Source organism: Vombatus ursinus, unplaced genomic scaffold (assembly GCF_900497805.2).
Source record: "Vombatus ursinus unplaced genomic scaffold, bare-nosed wombat genome assembly UNPS02014773.1, whole genome shotgun sequence".
NCBI classification, from domain to species: Eukaryota; Metazoa; Chordata; class Mammalia; order Diprotodontia; family Vombatidae; genus Vombatus; species Vombatus ursinus.
The window spans coordinates 27,290,050-27,311,538 of record NW_020954551.1 but is presented as its reverse complement, the minus strand read 5'-3'; the positions used below and the strand labels follow the sequence as shown (position 1 = coordinate 27,311,538).

General features: G+C 37.2%; 1 pseudogene; it reads right to left on the bottom strand.

The window, feature by feature from the left end:
- Positions 1–17,991: 17,991 nt before the first annotated feature.
- On the bottom strand, positions 17,992–18,559 carry LOC114044325 (annotated as a pseudogene).
- Between the last annotated feature and the right edge of the window lie 2,930 nt (positions 18,560–21,489).

Here is a 21,489-nt window from a genome sequence, read left to right as displayed (position 1 = left end):
AGCGCCCCTCCCTTCTCCCTTCAAGGAATGTCTGCCTTCTTGCTTCACCTGGCTTAGTTGTCATGAGGAGTGTTCCTTCTGCTTTGGCCTAGGATTTAGTTTTGAGGTTGGACTACTATGAAGGAGGGGCATGAAACACAGAGAAACGTATATATATGTGTGGAGGTAGGGATGGTGGGGAGGGGGGATAAATGCATCTAGGCCATGATCATCCTACCCTCCCCGGTTAATTCCATTTCTTATATTGAAGGGGGCATCCCATGTCAGATTTCCACCAGGATTTTGCCTGTTCTTAATCTATAACTGGGTCATACCCTTCCCTATAGGGAAATGATTTGCATTCTTATAAATTTAATGCTGTTCTCTATCTATGAGAAATGAGACCTTTATCAGAGAAACTTGCTGTAAAAATCTTTTCCTAAGTATGATTTCTGTATATTTCCTTCCATCCTATTTTTTCCATTTGTCCTCTCTATCTCCTTTCATTCTCTCCCTCCTCAAAAATGTTTTGCTTCTGATTACCACCTCCCCAAATTTGCCCTCCCTTTCTATTGTCCCCCTCTATGACAGCCCCCCATTGCCTCCCACTCCTACTTCCCTGTAGGGTAAGATAGACTTCATTACTCAATTGAGTGTATATATATATATAGATATATATAGATATATATATAGATATATGTAGATATATAATTCCCTCTTTGAGCCAGTTATGATGAGAGTAAGGATTAAGCATTGTCTATCACCTCCCCATCTTCCCTTCCAGTGTAAAAGCTTTCTCACCTCTTTTGTGTGAGATAATTTACCCCATTCCACCACTCCCTTCCCTCTTCTTTCAGTACATCCCTATTTCTCATCTCTTAATTTAATTTAAATTTTTTTACATAGCATCTTGTCAGAGTCATCTCACACCTCTGCCCTTTATATATGTATATTCCTTCTAACTGCTGTAGTAATGACAAAGTTCTTAGGAGTTAAGTATCATCTTCCCATGTAGGAATGCAAACAATTTAACCCTATTGAATCCCTCATGATTTCTATTTCTTGTTTGTCTTTTTATGTTTCTCAAGTCTTGTATTTGAAAATCAATTTTTCTATTCAGCTTTGGTCTTTTTGTCAGGAATGCTTGAAAGTTTTATTAAATGTTCATTTTTTTCTTCTGAAAGATTGTAATCAGTTTTGCTAGGTAGGTGATTCTTGGTTGTGATCCTAACTCCTTTGCCCTCTGAAATATCATATCGTAATTCTCTGATTCTTTAATGTAGAAGCTGTGAAATCTTGTAATATCTTGACAGTGGCTCCATAATATTTGAATAGTTTTTTTTTTCTAGATACTTTCAATATTTTCTCCTTGACCTGGGAGCTCTGGAATTTGGTTATAGTATTCCTGGAAGCTTTCATTTCGGGGTGTCTTTTAAGAGGTGATTGCTGAATCAATTTCTATTTTACCCTCTGGTTCTAGTATATCAGGACAGTTTTCTTTGATAATTTCTTGAAAGATAATATTTGGGCTCTTTCTTGATTATGGCTTTCAGGTAGCCCAATAATTCTTAAATTATTTCTCCTCAATTGATTTTCTAGGTCAGTTGTTTTTTCAATGAGATATTTCACAGTTTCTTCTTTTTTTTCATTTTTTTTGGTTTTGTTTTATTGTTTCTTGATGTCTCATAGAGTTATTAGTTCTGACTTGCTCAATTTTAATTTTTAAGGAATTATTTTCTTCAGTGAGCTTTTGTACCTCTCTTTTCTTTAAACTAATTCCACTTTTTAAGGAGCTTTTCTTTTCAGTGGATTTTTGTACCTCTTTTACCCTTCAGGCTATATTGTTTTTTAAGGTGTTATTTTCTTCAGTATTTTTGTGTGTGTTTCCTTTACCAAGCTGTTGACTCTTTTTTTCCCATGATTTTCTTGCATCACTCTCCTTACTTTCCCAATTTTCCTCTACCTCTCATTTTAGTTTTACAATTGTTTTTGAGCTCATCCTGGAATTTCTTTTGGGCCTGAGACCAACTTACATTTTTCTTTGAGGCTTTGGATGTAGGTGTTTTAACATTGTTGTCTTCTTCCGAGTTTGTGTTTTGGTCTTCCTTATCACCAGAGTAATTTTCTACAGTCAGGTTCTTTTGTTATTGTTGTTGTTTGTTCACATTTCCAGCCTACTTCTTGACTTTTAACTTTATGTTAAAGTTGGGCTCTGCTCCCAGGGTAGGTGAGACACTGACTGAAGCTTTAGGTTTTTAAGCTGCTGTTTTCAGAGCTAGTTCTGGAGAGGTCTATAAGTTTTTATTTCTTTCAAGGTGGTATGATCTAAGGACAGGTGTGGTTGCTGCTCTCCTGGCCTGTGCTCTGATCTGTGAGTGATCGCAAATACTCTTTTCTGTCTTGGAATTGTGACCAGGTTCCCACTGCCCTGCGGTCATGTGCTCTAGTTTCCTGGTGCTTCTACATGGCCTGGGATTATGATCTGGAACCACATATAGGAAATACAACAGAGTCTTGCACCCAGTGTCAGCAAAGGGTCCCCTGTAATCTTCTGATTAGTTGTCTGACTCCCTTATCATCTGTAGCCTTGGAGCTCAAGAAATTGCTGCTGCCATTTCAGTCATCCCCAAGGTCTGCTGCAGGCTTGCCTTGGTGGGGCCTGTGTTGGACTGAGTTTTATCTCACCCAGCAAGAAGTACCTTTCCTGGAGACCTAAGTTGTCTTGGGTCAGAAAATTGTTTTACCCCATCCTTTTATTGGTTTTGCCACTCAAGAATCTGTTTAAGGCTTTATTTTAAAGTTGTTTGGAGGGGAATTGGAGAGAGCTTAAGTGAGTCCCTGCTTTACTCTGCCATCTTGTGTCTGGTCTTTATCTGACACCCTCTAAAATTGTCCTCCATCATTTGTTATGCCATGATTACATTCTATTACATTCACAATTATTTAAGAAGTAATCTGAGGCACCCTCTTAGATCCTAGTCCCCCCCCCCTTTTACTTCCCTTTCAGAAGAGCCTCTAAGTTCCTCTCTAAATACAATATCCTTTGATATGGGCAGTGGGAACATGCAAAAGGCAAACTATTGGAAAGTATGAATTTTGTCTAGGAGAAAGGGTAAGGAAATTGTCTGTGATAAATTATAATTTTGTGAAAAATCTACCTTTCTCCTTCATAGTCTATTCTTCCTGATTCTAGGATGACTTCTCCAGCTTTAGATTGCCACAGCAATCTCCATCTCTACATTCTACCTACCACTATGGATGTTTTCTACCTGTAAATTGACCACATCTTAGACCATGTCATCTTTCTCCCATAAAATTTCTTTTCTTATTCATCTTTTAAAAAAATATTCTGAATTTACCCCCATCAAAAAATGAACCTGATTGTGTTGTCTTCTGAACTTCATTATGTATTAGTGATTTTTTGTGTGTCATTATTGCCAATTTCTCTTTGATTTGACTTCCCTTAACTGAGATAATGAAGAGGAGCAACCCTTGTAATGAAAGAATACTCAAGCAAAATGAATCCGCAGAGTGGCCATGTCCAAAAATATACGTCTCCACACCTTGTGTTGAGAGGTAGGTAACATGTTTCATCAAAGGTCCTATGGAGATATGGTTTGTCAGGGCTTTGATCAGAGTTAAGTCTTTCCAAGTTGTTTTTCATTTACAATGTCATTGTCCCCAGATAAATTGTTCTCCTGGTTCTTCTCACTTCACTCTCTATCAATTCATATTATCTGGTATTCTCTGAAATATACTCTTTTGTCATTTCTTATAGAGCAGTAATATTCCATTACATTCATATATGACAATTTATTCAGCTGTTCCCCAATTGCCTGAGGCAATTTAAGGCATGCCATTAGATTCTAGTTCTTTTCTTCTTCTCCCTTTTAATTCCTCCTTTAGGAACAGGAGGTTTGTTTTGCATCGGACTATTTCCTCCTTAATATTATCTGCCATTTTAATCCCCTTCCTCCTTATCCTGCTTACTTCCCTGTTGAGTTTGTTATATTTCTATGCCAAACTATTTGTATGTGTTTGTATGTTTCACTCTCCCTTGTCCATTTAAGATAAGACTGAGATTCATCTGATGCCCACTACTGATGCCTTTCAATCCTTCTACCATGTTTTATATTCTTCTCATGGACCACATTATGAGAAATAGCAATTCCACCCCCTTCTTCCTCCTTCCTACATAAGTGCATTCCTTTTACTCTCCTTTCTTAAAATCTTGAGAACAGTAGTGATCCATTCACAGATGCTCTGGTTTTTTTTTTTTTCTTATTTAACTCCTACAATATCCTTTGAAGACATTAAAGTTCTAAAGAACACTTTTTTTTTTTCTCCTCTTCCTCATTGGAGTATTATCATTACACCATCATGTGGCCTCTTCCCAATTGCTCAAATAAATATACTTTTCTAGATTTCTCTTGACTATGTATTTCAAAGTTCTTAGTTCTAATGTTTTCTTCAGTGCTTAAGAGTTTCATATTCTAAGATCCATTTTTTTTCCTTGAAGGATTCTGTTCAGCTTTGCAGGCTAGGTAAGTCATTGTTAGTTATAAGCTTTTGCCTTGTTGAATATTATATTCTAAGATCATCTTTTACTTTCAGTTGAAGCTGCCAGGTTTGTGTACTCCTGACTGTGGCTCCTTGGTATTTGAACTCCTTCTTTATGGAAGCTTGCAATTATTTTCTTTTACCTAGGAGCTCTGGATTTTGGCTATGGCATGCCTGAGACATTTCCTTTTGGGACTCCTTTTAGGAGCTCTTTTGTGAATTCTTTCTATCTGCACTTCACACTCTGGTTCCAGGAGATCTTGGAAGTCTTCATTTATAATTTTTCAAAGCATAATTCAGGATTTAAAAAAAAATCATGGTTTTTCAGGAGTCCAGTGATTCTCAAATGATTGATTCTCGACCTAAAATTTCCAGGTCAGTTGTTATTTTATATCAGTTACTATGTTATTTTGTTATTTTATATTTCCTTCTACCTTTTAAAAAATCTTTTGGTTTTGTTCTAGTTGTTTCATGGAGGCATTGAATTCTGTTTGGTCTGTTCTAGTTTTCAGTCATTCCCTTTTCTTGGATAAGATTTACCATTTCTAAACTACTTAATCTCCTTCTAATTATTTCCTTAAGAGCTTTTACTTTATTTTTTTAATCTCTTGCTTCGTTTCTTCCAATTATTCATATAGTCTTGAGGAAAGTATTTTTTTTCTTTGCGTCTCTGCTTTCAGTTGTTTTAGAATTAAATTTGTGATAGATATAGATATAGATAGATACTTATATCTATGTCTATTAATGCTGGTTAGTTTTCTTTGATTTACTGATCTCTCCATCTTCATTCCTGGATTAGGGCTACTCCTCTTGCTGGAATTTTGAGTAGTGGTGGTCAGCCATGTGTAACATAACCCTGGTTCCCTTGGGTTCTTGTGCTGAACTCTACTTCCTAGTGTTTAGCTACCCCCGCCCCCACCTCTTTGAGATTCAGAGTACTGCATCTTCAGGGTCTGCTTTGGCTTCTCAACACACAGTGTTAGGGACTCAGAGCCCTAGGGCTTGGGTTTGAGCACAGCAGAACAATGATAGTCATTAGCTGCCACACCCTGAAGTTCCCAGAGTTCCTACCTTGGGGCTTTCTGATCACTTTGGGGCTTTCTCAGGGGAGTCTTCCTCCCTTCCCAATTCTCTGGGCCTGACACTCATTTTTCTTGAGTGGGCACCTTTCCTATTTCCCTTGGCCTTCTGGCTGACATTGTGTACATTTCTTGGGTAGAAGTTACTGTTTTGCATTGGATTTCTTGACCAAATTGGTGAACTTCAGGGTTTGGTGGTATAGGTATGAAGGAGTTGGGTGAACTACCTCACATTCAGATGGCCATCTTGGCAGGGAGTCTTAATAACTGACACATGTCGTCTTCATGTCCCCCGCAATATGTTGCTCCAAATCATCTCCCTTGTGACATGTGTTTCCCATCCCTTTTCTAGAGTGTTAGGGAATACTCATCAGATTAGTGTGGGGAGCATCTACTAACTGTTGGAATTATGCCCTGGAGGATCATTATTTTTCAAAAACTGACAGATGACAACCCCCCCAATACAAATGCAGACCCCAAAATATCCTTGAGGATTTAACAAATAAACGTTTTGGTAATAGAGCTTCATCACAGACATAAAACAATGGCCCACTAAAATCTGAATACTCATAACTTTTAAATTATGTGGCATGAAAAGCTCCCAGATTATAGAGTCCTAGTATAAGGAATCAAACCCATGAGAAAACAAGATGAAGCTCATACTCCTATGAATCTCTCTGCTACTGGAGTTGTCTGGAAGGTGTTTTCTGTAAGCCTACAGAAGACAAACTTATATCCCAGAAATTTTATTCAATTACAGAAAGTAATCATTTTATCCACCTATGTAATAGTCCATGGGACATTCAGCATAAAAGAAAAATGGGAGAATAACAACTTGTCCTTGGACTATTGAACGTAAGAAGACTGGCAACAACTATAATAGCAACAATCACTCCATTGAACATGATATGAAGAAAGATCTTTTCATCACAATATTATTAACAGTAATAACAACTGAGAAGTAGGTTGGGATAGTGGATCAAAAGCTCTTGCTGGAGTCAGGATGACTTGGGTCATCTTGCCTCTGACATATATTGGCTCTGTGACCCTGGGCTAATTAATTCACTTAACCTTTCTGTGTCCCAGGCAACTTTCTAAGTTATAGAGAACAGTTGTTTTGTGCATTGATAAAGGGAGTTTCCTTACCTGTGAGCCCCCTATTTGAATGAAATCCCAAGTTTAAATTTGAAAAAATAGCTAGCATGTCTAGAGTGCTTTAAGTTTTGCTAAGCACTTTACACTTTTCACCTTGTTTGGTTCTTGCAACAAATCTGTGAGATACCATAGGTGTTATTATCATCCTCATTTTAAGAGATGAGGAAGCTGAGACCGTTGACCAGAGCACAGAGAAGCATCTGGTATGACAGAAGACTTTGCAAGCATAGCTACTGAGCACCAAGGGAATTATATCAATCCTTGTGTGTGTCCTTAGCTGATATGTTTCTCTTGATGTATCCAAATGTGCCTTGAGGCTGTTATGTTCTAAATTGGTACATTTATAAAGGTTTCTGTCTCTCTTTATCTAGTCCTCAATACAAAATAGTTTGGGAGTTATTCTGATCTGTTTGGCAGAGCTGGACTGTTTTGTTCATTCTACAGTTACCTTCCTTCTATATATCTGATATATATACCTTTCTTTTTTTTCTTCTCTCTCTCTCTCTCTCTCTCTCTCTCTCTCTCTCTCTCTCTCTCTCTCTCTCTCTCTCACCATACTACCTTCCCAGACCTTCTTGGTGGCATGGATTGTTTTTGTATTTTTGCCCTTCTTTGTATCTCTAGTGCAGTTATAATAGGTAACATTTAGGTATTATTTTAAGGTTTATAAAGTACTTTATATATGTTATCTCATTTGATACACACAGACCCTATTCAGTCATTCGGTTGTGTATAATTCTTTGTGACCCCATGGACCGTAGCACTCCAATGCTGTCTGTGGGGTTTTCTTGGCAAAGATACTGGAGTAGTTTGCCATTTCCTTCTCCAGTGGACTAAGGCAAACAGAGGTTAAATACCTCACCTAGGATCACACAGCTAGTAAATGTCTGAGGCTAGATATGAATTCAGCTCTTCCTGACTCCAGAGTGACTTGCCTAGAGTTACACAGCTGGCAACTGTTGAAGGTTAGATTTGAACTCAGGTCTTCCTGACTCCAGGCCCAGTGCTCTTCCCATTGAGCCACCTAGCTACCTCTACCTGGCACATAGCAAATGCTTAATAAATGTTTCTTGATGCTTGATTGACTGTGTGTCCTGTGGCATATCCCAAATGAGGACAAAAATACCTGAGTGGCTATGTCACAGATTGGACCTTACCCTTGCAATATCATTTGTTTTTTTATCAGTAAATTACAAATAGATTCTCTGTGAGCACAATGTGTGCCTCTGTTCTTTAAATCCCAAATCCAGTGGTTCCACTTTGTGTAAAGTATTTAGTTCTCTAGTGTTTTTGTTCCATTTTGGTTATTATGGGAATAATTTGAGTAGGGCCATGCCTACTCAATAACCCACTGGTAGATATTCTCCAGCAGTGAGTCCCATAGAGTAAAGGAAGCCTTCCTGGGATTTAATCTTTGAGTTAGGAGTTAGGAAATGAGATTGAGGCAGGAGAAAAACAACAGAAGCATTGGATGTGACAGACTCTTGGGGGAAGGGGGTAAAAAGGCTATTTTTACCCACATGCAAATTAAATTAATCCAACATGATAAAGTATTTGGCATTTTAATGCAAGAATCCGGGAGGACTTTTTGACATTGATTTATGAACCCTACAGACATAAGTCATAGACAACAGCTATTTTTGGGTACTTTCTTGATGTCAAGCTTTAGGGGGAATACAAAGATGGATTAAAAATTTTCTCTGCCATCAAGGAGTTTACAGTCTAGTGAGGGAAATAAGACATGTGTATAATAAAAAAATATAGATGAGTGGCATTGTGGTATAATATGTATAAAACTGGTCTGAAAGTCAGAAACACCTATCTAAATCCTGCTTCTGACGCATGCTGGTTGTGTGTGACCTTGGGCAAATCATTTAAACTCTCAGTACCCTGGACAACTCTCTAAGATTAAAAATTACAGAAAAGTTACTGATGACCATTGGTAGTCCCATCTTGGGAGGTTCAGTCCATATCCCAACCTAAGAGTACACTGAGACACTTTTGCTTAGAAGCTGTTGATCTGCTTTGGTGGAGGGAATTTCCTCACGGCAGGAGTCCCTCATATCAAAGAAATCCCAGGTCCAATGCAAAAAGCAAAAAAGTGCAATGTGATAAATGCCTTAAGAAGGATATAGAGTGGTCTATGCATTCGGAAGCATGAGAGCACCTTTACAATTGGCTTAGAGTAGTGGGGGAAAATGTCAGTTGATCTGGGCAATGAAGACAAAAAGTAGACACACCTAATGTGAAAAGGAACAGAGACAATATGCACAAATTATGTTTGCGTCTAGGTAGGATTTGGGGTATATGAATGGGAGTAGTGGAAGATAAAGGATGAAAAAATATCAGGGGGAGGCCATTAATGACAGCCTAAGGATTTTGGACTTCATTTAGCAGAAGCTAAGATTTTTGAATTGGGCAATGACTTGATCAGCATTGTGCTTCAGGAAAATTAATTTTGCCACAGTGTGCAAGTTAGAGAAGTTGGAGGTAAAAGAGAAATAAAGAGACCATTTAGTTCAATTCAATTAAAAAAAAAAGAAACAAACAAACAAAAAGAAAAGAAAAGAAAAGAATTAAGAAACTAGTGTGTTCCAGGCACTGTAGGTACTGGGTGCTAGGAAGACAAATTAAAAAAAAAATAAATTGTACCTATTTTTAAGGAACTTTTATTGTCCCTGGGTGGGTGGGGAGGGTTAATATGACAACAGTCTAGCAAGGAAATGATAAAAGTCTCAACTAGAGTGGTAGAAATGGAAATGAAGAGTTTGAGCAGCTATGAATGGTGTGGACAATGATGACTTTTTAACTGTGTAGGAAATAGGGGAGGCAGTATGGTGGAATGGGTAGAGTTGGCTTCAAACCTTGGAAGATATGAGTTCTAATCCTGTTTCTGACACATATGGGCCATTTGAAACCTAGCAATGCTGGAGGCAACTCTAATATTATGAATTGCAGAAAAGGGGATGAATTGTATTGGTAGAAGGAATTTCTTCTCCTGGGAGGTCTAGTTCTTATCCCAAAATCTTTGTTAGGGAAACTGAGATGAACAGCTCTGTGTCTTCTTGATATCTATAAATAAATTTGAGACAAAGTCACCACCAAATTGCTATTGACTGGTTAAAGTTTCTTTCTTCCCATTACATTTTAAACTTCAAAGTGTCCGAAGCTCTCTACAACTGAACAAAGTGAAAGAATGTAAAAGTTGCTTTGATGTGATGAATTGTGTATAACAAATGTATCCTGAATCCCACAAAACCTTAATATACTGAGATGCTTAATGTTCATAAAATCAAGTTTTTCTTTTCTCTGCCCATTTGGAAACAGGACATGCTTTTGAAAAGGTTAAAGCTTAATAAAAACTGCTTTGTAATTGGAATGGAAAATTTAAGATTGGGAAGAGCAGTCCATATAGATTCTGCGGCTTTGCTTGTGTAATAAATTGAATAAGAGTTTGTGTTTTAGTAATCTGTGGGTCCTTTACAGTCAAATACATGAAATGGAATTTGGGATAGTCACCTTTAGAATGAACATCCCAACAAAAGACCATTAATTTATATCTTCCCATCCAGCATGACTTGTCCCTCCCCACCACACCCCCCACCCAATGCATTGGAAGTCTTTCTCTGATACTTTAATGTTTTAATACCTCGTTTTTATGACATGGCATGCTTATTTCCCTTTCTGACTCTACATGGCGCATTTGATGTATTTTATGCTATTTCTCTTGTGCAAGTTATCATCCGGCAACATGTTGCAGTCAGCGTACACATTTTATGTGCCTTTCTATTTCCTTTTGGTTCATTTGTAACTACGATTCTGCAGAGATCATAGAGTTCCATGATTTGTGTGCTTAGGACTAGAGTAAAACTGGAAGAATATTGATGTTAAAAATAGAATGGGCTTTTGCCTCAGGGGAAAATTTTAAATCACTGATCCAATCTGTGATCCTCCCATCCAATCCAATCTGCATATTGCAACATAATTGGTTGTTAATACAATGTGACATAATGGCATGGCATAATTAGGAAAACATTCTTCATCCACTTTGTTTTTCTTACATAGATTATCTGTCTGATCTTTTTTACAGAACAATGCAGTTGACTAAAGAGAACCAGTAGCATTCTCAAAAGTTATTTGTCCTCACTGTTATTGACAGTGGAAATAGTCTGTATGGACTCCATTTCCTCTGTACTAGATGTGTTTTGTGAGAAAGTGGAAATGCATTAAAGACGATTAAGGCACAAAGAATGGCTAGCCCTGACAGAAAGCAAATACAGGAAATCTATGATCAAGGTAACACAGTTTTAAGTAAAATATTAGATTAATTTTTAAGATATCATAAAGACTTAACAAAATGAAATGAATAATGGATGGTTTTAATACAAAAATAAGGCAATCAAAAAGACATTGGCATCTCCTGACATTACTCTTTCATTTCTGTAAAAGTTTTTTGTGAACAAATGGTCTATGCACATATAAAACATGTCCTTGATGAAAAAATGGTAGTTATAAAGTTAGAAACTATAGAGTTGTTAAAACTTTGTCAACATTCTTTGTGGTTTCTCCTCAATGCCAGTGATGGTCTGCTTAACTTAATCAGCAGAATGCCAGTCATTACATGAAATAACTGCTTAATAATTCTTTCTGATTTAATAAAAATTAAGAATTAGTGTACTTTAAAGCCACTTTAATCCAGTCTCCTCTAATTCATATTTTTTAATAATTTGCACAGGGGAAAAGGCTGAAAAAAGTTTACTTTTATTCTATCTGAAACAAAAACAAATGCTAAGCAATTCTCATCTACTTATATAAGCAGGTCTTGTGCTTGGCAACATTTTCTTAAATTAATTTGTTACTGTAAAATTCTGTAAAATAATGAGACTGCATTTCTTAAAATAAGATGCAGTAATTTAGCCTTTTTAAAATGCTTGTTGTTGAGTCCTCTCACCCATAAATCTGAATTAGTGAGATTTTACTATATAGACATCAGGCCAATTTACTCAGTCTCTGATTTTCATTTTCATTTTGAATAGACCTTTGGAGAGGCCCAGCCAAATTTAATTGAATTTGTTCTGAAGCATTCAACTCCCAGATTACTACAGGAATTTCTACATCCTTGTATTATTTTCAAACAACCAACAGAAGATAGATGGGAGTTGATTCTGTGGATGAGTGTGTAGATTGTTTGCACAGAAGGAAGATGACTATATGTTCGAAAGAGAAGGTTTTTTTTTTTTGGTTTGTTTTTTTTTGTTTTTTGGTTAGGCAATGGGGGTTAAGTGACTTGCCCAGGGTCACACAACTAGTAAGTGTTATGTGTCTGAGGCTGGATTTGAACTCAGGTCCTCCTGACTCCAGGGCCAGTGCTCTATCCACTACGTCACCTAGCTGCCCCCTGAAAGAGAAATTTTAAAGCTAAATAATCCATACTTCAGAACTATATCATCTCTGACTGCTGTTCTTCAATTTATTTCCATGAATATTGGGGTCATTTTTCTATGCCTTTTCTTGTATGGACTTTATAGGTTCAAGCTGGGCCATTTGGTATCTGCATGATCAACTATTTTATGACATTTAAGCTTAAACAACAAGCTATTCCAAAGAACTGCAGTTCAACGTTTTCATAAGACAACTAATAATTCTTCTGCCTTAATAGCTATGAAGAGCAAATGATACCTCATGAAAAATTTGGAGATGTGATTTTTCAGCATAAAAGCACATGGCTAAAAGCACGCTTTTGTTCCCATAAATAGACCCATTTTCTCTTCAGCTATCATGAAGGAAAGTTGGTAAAATAAAGCTTCTTTGTCTCATGACTGTACATCTGTTGTGTATTTTCTCTCTCCTGTCCTAGTTTTTTCCACTTCTGGCCTAATAATCATTTATACAGCTACCAGGGAGGCAGGTTCCAAGGGATTCTGACACACAGATGCAGAGGCTTGGGATGAAGTAGCTGACACCCAGATTCTACTTTCTGCAAATGTTTTGAGTTATAAATTGAGAAAAGGTGTTGGATTTTTCTTTTCTTTTCTTTTTTTTTTCTTTTTTTGCCTTATGTGTTTTTCACACTTATGAGTTCCACAGGATGTTGGAATATGCTATCACTTTCCCTAACCCTCCATCTCAATAATGACTGGAGGATATAGTACTAGGCATAGGGTCAGGAAAACAGGGTTCAAATCCCTGGCCTCTGACACAAAATTGCAATGTGATCTGGGACAGTCATTTAATCTCTTGGGAAACTCATTTCATTTCGTTAGGCCTCCATTTTCTCATCTGTGAAATGATAAGTTTGGATTATATGATACCACAGGTTCTCTAAGTCTATAATTTAATGATTCTGTGATTTCTGCATCCCTCAGACACTAAACTCAAGCATTTATGCCCAAATCATAGATGTATAACTTTTTTTTTAAAAAAGTCAGCAAATAAATGGTTGGCCATGCTTAGTGTATTAGGGGAGGGAATTTCTCCACTAGGAGTTTCCTTACACTGATGAAATCAAATAGCCAATACATAGAAATTTTCCTCTAGATGTAAAGTCTGGGCTCCCCTAAGGAGAAAGGAGGGCTGAGGGAAATAATATTGTGTGTCATATTTCCCTGTAATTTATGGTATACTTTATCTGACATGAGAGGCAGTGAAAATATACACATGCACAGACATTGAATAACAAGAAAAATGAGAAGGATTGCTTAAAACAGGGAGGTTTATTGAAATGGGACTCAAGATTGGAATACAGCAATGAAAGGCCATACATTATTTCACAAGGAACATATAAGATAATAGTCGGGGAGCCCAGTACACAAAGAATAGATATTCCTATGAAGAAATGTAGAAACCAGAGGGTACAAACATAGATCATAGGATTAGGGAATTGAAAGCTGAAAGATCATCGAGTCCAATCCCCTCATTTTACAAATGAGTTAACAGAGGCCTATGGAGGCAAAGTGATTTTTCCTAGGATCACACAGCTAGTGAGTATCTAAGGTGGGATTTGAACACAGGTTTTCCTGCTTCTGAGTTCAATGTTATAGCCACTTAACCACATTATTTTCATAAACATTGTGAGAAAGAATTTGAAGAGGAAGAAACAGAGGTGATATTGTGGTATGTATCTCTAGAGGTCTTTGCTCAAAAGCTAGATGACCAGTTTCTAGGAATGATATAGAAAGGGGATTCTTGTCGCATATGGGTTAGAACAGATAAGCTTTTTTGTTCCTTCAATGCAGAAGCAGTGTGGTAGAGAGATCAGGACTGGCTTTAGAATAAGGAACCCCTGGATGTGAATGCCACTTCAGACACCTACTAGTTGTGTGGCAATGGAGAAGTCATGTAACCCATCTGAGCTTCAATTTCCTCATCTGAAACTAGGGGATAATGGCACCTAGGCTCTCTGGGTCAGCTTTGGAGGCTTAAATGAGATACTATATATATGTATATGTATACATATATATATATAAAATGTCTTATTATTATTATTGTTGTTTTCAATTGTGTATGGTTTCTTGTGACGCCAATTAAAGTTTTCTTGGCAAAGGTACTGGAGTGATTTGCCATTTCCTTCTCCAGCTCATTTTCTAGATGAGGAAACTGAGGCAAACAGAGTTAAATGATTTCACAGGTCACACAGCTAATAAGTGTCTGATGCCAGATTTGAACTCAGGAAGATGAGTCTCCCTCACTCCAGACCTGGCGCTCTATCCACTGCATCACCTAAACTTTAAAATGCAATGTAAATAACAATTTCTCTTTAAGACTAAGTCATAATATTGTCTTAATATCTCTACCACTTAGCACAGTTCCTAACAGACACTAGATCCTGAATTCATTTTTGACAAATTGAGTTCAGTGATGCCATTGAGATTGGCCAACAAATGGACTAGACTTGTCTAGTCCTACTCACTCCCCCAGCCCTGAGAGGGGCAGGCATGAAGGTATGCTGGACCTTTGTTCACTTTCTTAGCTTTCTCCCTCCCACATCTCTTCTACTTACGTCCCTCTCTTTGGTTTTTCCCTGACTAAATTACATATGAGAGACTGCAGAATTATTGTGGAGGAAAAGGATATCGGAAGTAAGAGTAAATTCCAACTTACTCCTTTTTCATTTCAGCAGCTCTTTGCAAGGCAAGCCTCATGCTGTTCTAGACAAGGGCCTGCCAGATTCAACGCCATGGGCATCATGGCCCAGTGCCCCAACAGCAAATCACATTCGATGGCATTTACCAAGGTACTCCCTCAGCCATGGAGTCAGCAATCCCTATTTCTTTCTGTGATATAGAAATAGACACAGCCTAGAAAGCCAACCTAGAAGCCAGGAAGACCTGTCTCTGGTACATCATGGCTGTGTGATTCTGGATAAGTCATTTAACTTCTTAATACCCCAGACCACTCTCTAAGACTATAAATTGCAGAGAAATTGCTGACTTACATTGGTTGGTAGAAGGACTTTCCTCACCTGAGAATTGCCTATGGTAATAGAATCACAGGCCCAATTCCAATTTCTAATATAAAAAGGATCCTCTTTCTCTCTCTCTCTCTCTCTCTCTCTCTCTCTCTCTCTATGTATATATATATATATATATATATACACACATACACACACATGCATATATATATACACACATATATATGTATATATTTGTATATATTATATATGTGTGTATATCTATGTTTGTATCTATATCAGTATTCCAATGTGTCATATTCACCAACTTTTCCTTCTTTATAAAAAAGTATGCATTTTTTTTATCAAGTCAAGACGTTCTATATATTCCAAGACCCTGATACATAAAGAGTACTGAGTTGTGCCCAGGGAGTCTCTACAACTCTACAATATGAGAATATTCTAAAATCTAGCCTTAAAGAGACAGTGGCATCATTATAGCAGGAGAATCGATTATTAATGTAGCATAGAAGATTTTATTCTTTTCTCGAGGCTATTAGCTAGATGGGCTTATATTGTTTGATGTCCACAGGTCCTCGTAATGAAAGTTAAGAACCTCAGGCCCCTGAAGTTGGGAAATTTCACAAACTTGTCTATGTCTCTGGCATTAAAATACGATCGTTTTACTTCTTTGAAATAGTAGACAATATGATCCATGTGGAGACTTTTAAAATGTTTCAATCATCTTCTGCATGAAGCCTTTCCTGATTCTCCCAATTGCTTATTTTTTCACTCCTAAAATTCCTTAAACACTTTTTGTCTTGTGAATGTACATTCACACACACATATACATGCATACATAGCTATACACATATGTGCTTATACACATAGACACATGCATGTATGTATATTCATTCACTTTATATTTATGCTGTATGTATGTGATATATACAATACATATATACAAACTCTTTCATATATTTTATTTATCCATTCACAAATAGCAATATAAATTGGCTGAGATTTTTGAGAGGATACCACAGTCACCTCGTCCATTTCACAGCCCAATCTAAATCCATAGATAAAATTAAAGTGCAAAGGGAGGAAATGACTTCCTTGAAAGGAAAAGAAAATTTGTTGCCTGTGAAGGAAAACAGAGGAAGGCTTATTGGAGGAAGTCTTTATAAAAATATGAGAGTGTTATTTAAACTTCTTTCAGTAGCTAAAGTCAATTATTAGGGTATCTTGTCAATAGAACGTAACAGGATGTAGGTTACAGATGAACCTCAAATCTGTGACTTTCGATGAGTCGAGATGCAAAAGAATGATGCTGGCCTGTGGAATATACACATCAGAACAAAATATTTGGAAGAGGAAAACAAATCATACGTGGTGTGCAGTAATCAATCACTTAAAGCTGGAAAGGACCTTACAGATTATCTAGTCCAGTTCCACCATTTTCTAGATGAATTGTACTGAGGCCTAGAGAAGTGCCCAAAGTTATCCAGTAAATCAGTGTCAGAGTAGGGAATAGAACTCCATCTAGGTGACGCCGTAGTGGACAGAGTGCGAGGCTAGGAGTCTTCTTCCTGAGTTCAAATCTGGCCTTGGACACTTACTAGTTGTGTGACACTGGAAAAGTCACTTAACAGTTTCCCTCAGTTTCCTCACATATAAAGTGAATTGGAGAAAGAAATGGTAAGCCATTCCAGCACTTTTGCCAAGAAAACCTCAAATGGAGTCACGAAGGGTCGAACACTACTGAAATGACTGAACAATAACAACGACTTCCTGATTTCTAGTAAGTACACAGTGCTTTTATTTTTGTTTTTTGCTTATTTATTTTTTCATTTCAACTGTGCTCCCTCCCCAATACTATGTAGAGATACTAATATTCTTAAATTTTTTTTGGTCATATTGTCCAGTGATCCTCAGTTGGGTGATTTTTAGCATTTTGCAAAAAAAAAAAAAACAAAATCCAAGGGCATATAGTATCCATAGGGTAGGGTGATAAATTTGAGTTTAATATGAGGAGTTTTATGTTAAATAATAAAATTAAAAGGTAATTCTGTAGACCAGAATAAGGAAAATCATTTTTTTTCATAAATATAGTACTTGACAATAACTTACACTGTTCAATAGGGAATAGAACTAAAACAGTACTAAGCAAAAAACAATTAGAGAAAAACTAATAAAAACTGGAACCAGACCATATTATTTTCTAGTTGTACACTAACCACTAGTAAGGTTGGTCTAAAATTGCATAGCACTTTCAAAGAAAACAGAAAATGACAGTGAAGTCATGGGATGGCAACTAGTATTTCTGTGGGGTCTCCTGGTTTAGTAAAGGGAAACTGTTGGTCAGTTGTTTCCATTGTGTTTGGCTCTTTGTGACCCCATTTGGGATTTTCTTGGCAAAGATACTGCAGTGGTTCACCATTTCCTTCTCTAGTTCATTTTACAGATAAGGAAACTGAAGCAAACGGGGTTAAGTGACTTGTCCAGGGTCACACGTCTAGTAAATGTCTAGACCAGATTTAAACTCAGGTCTTCCTGATTCCAGGCCTGGTGCTCTATCCACTGTGCCACCTAGCTATCTAGTAAAGAGAAATACATGTCATAAAGAGAAAAATGTATGTGCTCTCTGAAGCCTAAAACAAGTGGCTCTGAGTTCTGCTTTGCTTTCCCCCAGAGCTGGCTGCTGCCCAATGGTATGTGACAAACCACATTCTTGCCATTACCAGAAGTGATGTTCTCCCATTTAACTGCTATGTCTAAATTATAAAAGCAGGTAGGATAAAGTTTCAGGTCTTTGATAAAGATTGAATGTTATAAATTCTGGACGTCTTAGTTTGTCCTTGGTATCTTGGTTTCTCCTGAGCCTGGAGATTTTGTGATGAGCTGGGCGTGGACTTTGATGCCTGCTATTCTCTCTTTGAACTTCTGCTGAAGGCATTTTTCTTCTTTGGGGTAGCTTTTTGCAAAAGCAGACATCAATAGACAGGTGGCCATGGTCTTCCCTCCAGTAGAAAATAAAAGGGCTCCTGACATTTTACAGATGCCTCGTGCCCTATTAAACTCTATGGCTTGGGAATCCATCATTACAAAATGTCGTTCTCCAAAGACACTGATTTCGAGGGACATAGAAAAGCCCACTGTCAGAAATTACTCCTAAGATCAAGAAGTCTGTGCCAGAGATAAGTCCGACCTTCCAGAGAATGGAGCTCTACCTATTAAGTGATCTCAGGATCAGAAAATCATCCCCATGCTCCCAAATGGAAGCTACGCAGTCCTCGTAAAACTGATGCAAGTAGGATTGGACTTTATAACGCTGATATCTTTCCTCAGGCAGTTTTCGTGCTTATTTGGTCTCACAGATGTTGGTAAAAGAACTCATTTTTCTTGGCTTTGATAGCATCTATCTCTTCCTTGTATCCATCCTTTGGATTTTCTCTTTCTAAGGGCTCATCTTTCCAAACCCGTTTCCTCAGATCCCCCAGATCCACAGAACAAGCACAGCTAGAAGGTAGATTCAAATATCCTGCTGGGGTCCCATCCCTGCGGCCACCACTCTTCCTCCCCTGTCTCTTACTGTATATATTTTTATATTACTTGTTGACACCATGATTTGATGTTAAACTCCTTAAAAGTAAGCATGGCTTCATTCTTTGTGCTTGCATCCCCAGTGCCTAGAACAGTACCTGACACATAGTTGTGCCAGGAAGCAAATACTTATTGATTGACTGACAAATTGACTCTTGAAGACGCAAAAACACTGTAGGACTTTTGGAGAGAAAGAGTGAAATCATCACTGCAGGACTTGTCCATTCTTAATGAGATTCCTCATTGGAAACATGAATTGGCATTGTTGCATGGGTCTCATGTAGAATCTGAAATAAACTCACTATAGGCACGCTCCAATTCAGTTCAGCAAGTATTTACTAAGCAGTATTAAACACCTTCTGTGTGTGTGCCACTGTTAGAATGGGGAGATACAAAACCAAAAATGAAGGAGTCCCTGTCTGTCCTCAAGAAACTTTCATTATGCTAGCAAAAACCAAAACAGAGAAGTCAAGATAAAATTAAAAAAAAAGTAATTTGGGGAAAGGAGGGAGGCAGATTAGTAACAACTGGACAGATCAGGAAAAGCTTCATGAAAGAGGTAGCACCTTAGTTGAGCCTTGAAGGGAAACAGGAATTCTAAAAAGCAGAGTTGACGAGGATAGGGGACAAGTATATCAGGCACCAAGGAGGGAGATGGAGTGTCAGGTGCAGAGAATAGCATATGAGACAGTTTGGTTGCAATATGGAGATAACATTAATGATAACAGTAACAACTAGCATTTATATAACATTTAAAAATATGCACAGTGCTTTACAAATATCTCATTTTATCCTTACAACAGTCCCTGGGAGGTAAGTGCTATTAAGTCCCCCATTTTACAGATAAGGAAACTGAGGCACAGAGTGGTTAAATGATTTGCCACAGTGACACAGTTAGCAAGTATCTGGGTCCTGATTTGAACTTGGAACTTCCTAACTTCAAGTTCAGCATTCTATTCCTTGCTCTGCCAAGCTGCCATGAGAGTTTAATGGTAAGGTGAAATATGTCTGGAAAGGTAGACTGCAGCCAGGTTGTAGAAGACTGTCTACCTTAAGAAAATCTAGGGGCAGCTAGGTGGTGAAGTGGATAGAGCATTGGCCCAGGAGTCAGGAGGACCTGAGTTCAAATCCAACCTCACACACATAACACTCACTACCTGTGTGACTCTGGGCAAATCACTTAACTCTAATTGCCTCACCAAAAAAAAAAAATCTAGTATATCAAAACTTGAATTATAAAATTAAATAAATGAAACAAACAAATAAATAAAACAACAATTAGGAAATGACACAATAAACCTAGAATGTACTGTACTAGTAAGAGATAGCAAAATCCTAGGGATTAATAATAATAATAATAATAGTTGATCTTAGAATAATAATTGTTAGAGTAACATAATTAATACTATAATTACAAGAAGAATAATTAGTAGTAGTGTAATACTAGCTAATAGTAGTGTAACTAACATTTTTACAAAGCTTTAAACTTTGCAAAGCCCTCTACCTCACTGTGACCTTTAAGAAAGATATTGTAGGTATGATTGCCTCTATTTTGTAGATGAGAAAACTGAAACAGGGAAGTAAAGTGACTTGCCCAGGGTAATACAAATAGTAAGTATCAGAAATAGGATTTGAACTCAGTTCTATCTGCTTTGGAATTCAACTCTCTGTTCACTGCATGCATGAAAAGTGTTTCTTTAAGAGGCGTTAACTGCCTGAAAGAGATCCAGGGTTAAGAAAAAATGTAAAATTCATATGTTAGGGAAGCCTTTTGTTTTGAAAATAATAAGGGAAAATAAGTGGTCCCCAAAATTATGAGAGACCATGAGACCTTGTTCATTGATTCAATGTAAAAAGTACTTGCCTTCCATTAAATGGGTCCCTATTTCATATACAAACCCTCCATTTCACTTGGGCTGCTACCTCAGTATCCTATAAGAACTCTATGTTTGTTCTGATCCCTGAGTCTTTGCTTATGTTAGTTATTTCCCTTTGCTCTTCCATCTATCGAAATTTGACCCATCTTTCAAGGCCTAACTGAAATCCCACTTTGTCTATGAAGCTTTCATTGATTTTTCCACTCATCCATTTTTATCTAGTTATTTTTATTTCATTAGATATTTCTCAATTACATGCAAAAAATTAACAACCATTTAAAAATTTGAATTCCAAATTATCTCTTTCCTTCCTGTCTCTCTTCCCTCCTTGAGAAGGCAAGCAATTTATTTTGATTATACATGTGAGGTCAAGCAAAACCATGTTGCAAAAGAAAACAAAAACAAAATAAGACAATAAAAATAAAGAGAATAACAAAAAATTATGCTTCAATCTACATTCAGAATCTTTCAGTTCTCTCTCGGGAGGTGGATAGCATTTTATCATGGATCCTCTGGAATTGTCTCAGATCATTGTCTTGATCAGAGTAGCCAATTATTTCACAGTCGATCATCCTTACAAAACTGCTTTTACTGTGTCTCCTGATTCTGCTCACTCTACTCAGCCATTATTGATATTACTCTTCTCTGAAATTCTTTAGCAAAAGATTTCATAGCTAGAACTTCTTGAAGTGTGGAACTAAATCTCATAATTCTTCTGAATTCCCCATTGCACCTACAACAGTGTTGAATCGTTCATTCATTCCAATTATTCTTTCACACAAGATCATAGATCAGGAGTTGCAAGACACCTCTGAGGCCATCCAGCCCAACCCTGTCATTTCATAAC